Below are 2,512 nucleotides of genomic sequence, written 5' to 3'. Positions count from 1 at the left end.
TGCTGAGGAAACCCACCAGAGAGTAGATGTAGCTGAACTTAGCTCTCTCCTTCTGCAGAAGCTGTTAAAAAAATCCCTCTTCTGTGTGGACTCAGTTTCTCTTTTACGAACCTAAATTTTTTAACCTAACAGAAACATGGCTAGGGTAAAAGACGGCAAGAAGACAGTCCACATGCTATGAGAGTGCGCTGGTTAACGATTAGCCGCTAGCCACATTAAAGATAGCATCTGCGTTATGGGCCTGCATTAAAAAAAAGACACGCTACACACAGCTGTAAAAAACCCATTAACGGGAGCTCCCGCTCACAATGGGCTTAAAGTTCAACTGTGCTGAACTATGACCATGAGGCACAGAAACACAATCAATAGAAACTGTTTTATCGTGCAGGAGACCGCAGAGAAAAACGAAGGAGACGCTATATTTGTGTTTGATTTTTATTGATCTTTGATACTTTTGCCAGCAAACTCTAAAACTGCTCTACTCCACCTGGAAATAAACCTACAAAGGGTGGATCTCGGGGTTTCGTGAACCAAAGCGTCTTCTTCCCAGACAGCAGAGCACGGATCAGCCATTGCAGCAGCTTGCAGTGCCGAGCCAGCAGTGTCACCTTGAACAGCGAGTTTGTTATGGAAGCAATAATTAGTGAGGGGCAGCAAACCCGTAGAACAGTTTAGAAATGTATCCCAGTCACGATGACCAGGGGAAGAATTACAGTCTTGAATGAAGACAGTGATTAGGAGAACATTTTTAGGACACAGGTGTTCCACACAAAACGTATGAGACATACACACACAACATCATAAATGCAAACTGTATTTTTCTAAAGAAGCTGCATATTGTTTTGCTTCTTAACTTGTGTCATCTTGAAATACCTACAGAAATAATGAACTTTTATGTATTGCTGTTGTGATATTTCCCAAATCTAGCCCTTCCTTGGCTAGCCTTAAACTGATTAAAGATTTCACTCCTGCTAAACATTTTGCAAAGCAAATCCCACTGTGGGTGTAAAGTTTCCCTTAATTCCTGTGAATAAAGCAGGGCTTTTTGGTGAGGTGGGGGTGCATTTTCACAATTCATAACCTGAAATATTGCTTATCAAGAAAATTTACTGATTTTATAATAGTAATACACAAATGTTGCGCCATATCATTAAAACAGTAAAAATCTTAGCGATGGCTGAAAGGAGTGATTTAAAAAAACTTTTTTCTGTCTGTGATTCATTGTATGGTGTCATTAAAGTATATTAAAAGCCATTTAAAAATGGTGGAAGCTTCTTTTCAGTCATGAAAACACGGACAGATTGACCCAGTATTCAAGGATAGACAGCCAGTAGGAAAGTTCAAAACGTTTATTAAATAACAAAACGAAAACTAAAGTGAAGCTGTGGCCTCACGGATACTACAGGAGGGGGAGCGGGGCATGGCCCAATCATAGACACTCTGCACGAGAAACACAGGTAAGTGACCACGATCATCTGACAGAAGATATTTATCTGAGTTGGTCACTTACCTGGTTTAACAGTCCAGTCCAAGAATGTCCAGTTTCTGAGGTCTTGCAGGAAGCCGATCCTGGTCAGGGATTCAGAACAGACAGGAACAGGATCCAGATCAGGCTGGAACAGACAGGTGGCAGGATCCAGGCTTCCAAGCATCCACAGGCCCCCAGGAGGGTTCAGAGTCTGACTGGGACCGGAAGCATGTCCAGGTGGTCACGCACAGGAGCAGACAGGATCAGGTGAAAACAGGCAGGCTCAGTGGAAGTGGGTAGCATAGACAGGACGTGGAACCAGAACTTGATGCAGGACTTTAAACTGGTCTCCTCCTTGGAGCCAGGCTTACTGAGAACGCTGAACCTCCCCACATTTAGAGCCAAAAACCCAGAGGACTCCGCGGGGGAGGAACAGTGGACAATCAGGAGACGAGACAAACACAAAAACCCTCTTTCCACTGGCTGCCAGGATCCAGAACAAGAACCAAGTCAAAAACTGAACAGACAGACTAACAGAAAACAAATAATGATCTGGCCCTGAATGCTCAGGCTGAACTGAATATAACCCAGAGGAAACAGGTGAGAGGAATAAACTAAACAAATACTGCCTTTTTATTATTTCAATATATCTTAGACGTAGATACATAGTGTCAATAGAGACCTCACTATCATGTGTAACTAGATAAGGTTTTGGCACACAGCATTTGTTATGACTCTAAAGATCTGCCTAAACTGAACAGTGCTTTTTTAACACCCTTTTCATATGTTAAATTATTTTAAAAAAGAGCATTTTCATTACTTTTTGAAGACTTAATGCCCAAAAAGTAATGCAAGAACACTATTCTTTTAGGGGAGGGGCTAGAGGGGGATTGGGGGGCCATTGCCATCCCCTAGCAATGCATTGCTCCATGCTACCAGGTGGTTTGTTGTTCCCATATGGATGTAAATCACCACCATTGGAATAAATAGTTTGCCATTGATGAATGTCCTACTTTGACATTTTTTACAGTTATTATATTAACC

The sequence above is a fragment of the Cyprinodon variegatus genome, unplaced genomic scaffold (genome assembly GCF_000732505.1).
Source record: "Cyprinodon variegatus isolate N-32 unplaced genomic scaffold, C_variegatus-1.0 Scaffold120, whole genome shotgun sequence".
Classification (NCBI taxonomy): Eukaryota; Metazoa; Chordata; class Actinopteri; order Cyprinodontiformes; family Cyprinodontidae; genus Cyprinodon; species Cyprinodon variegatus.
Note: the sequence above shows the minus strand (reverse complement) of the source record.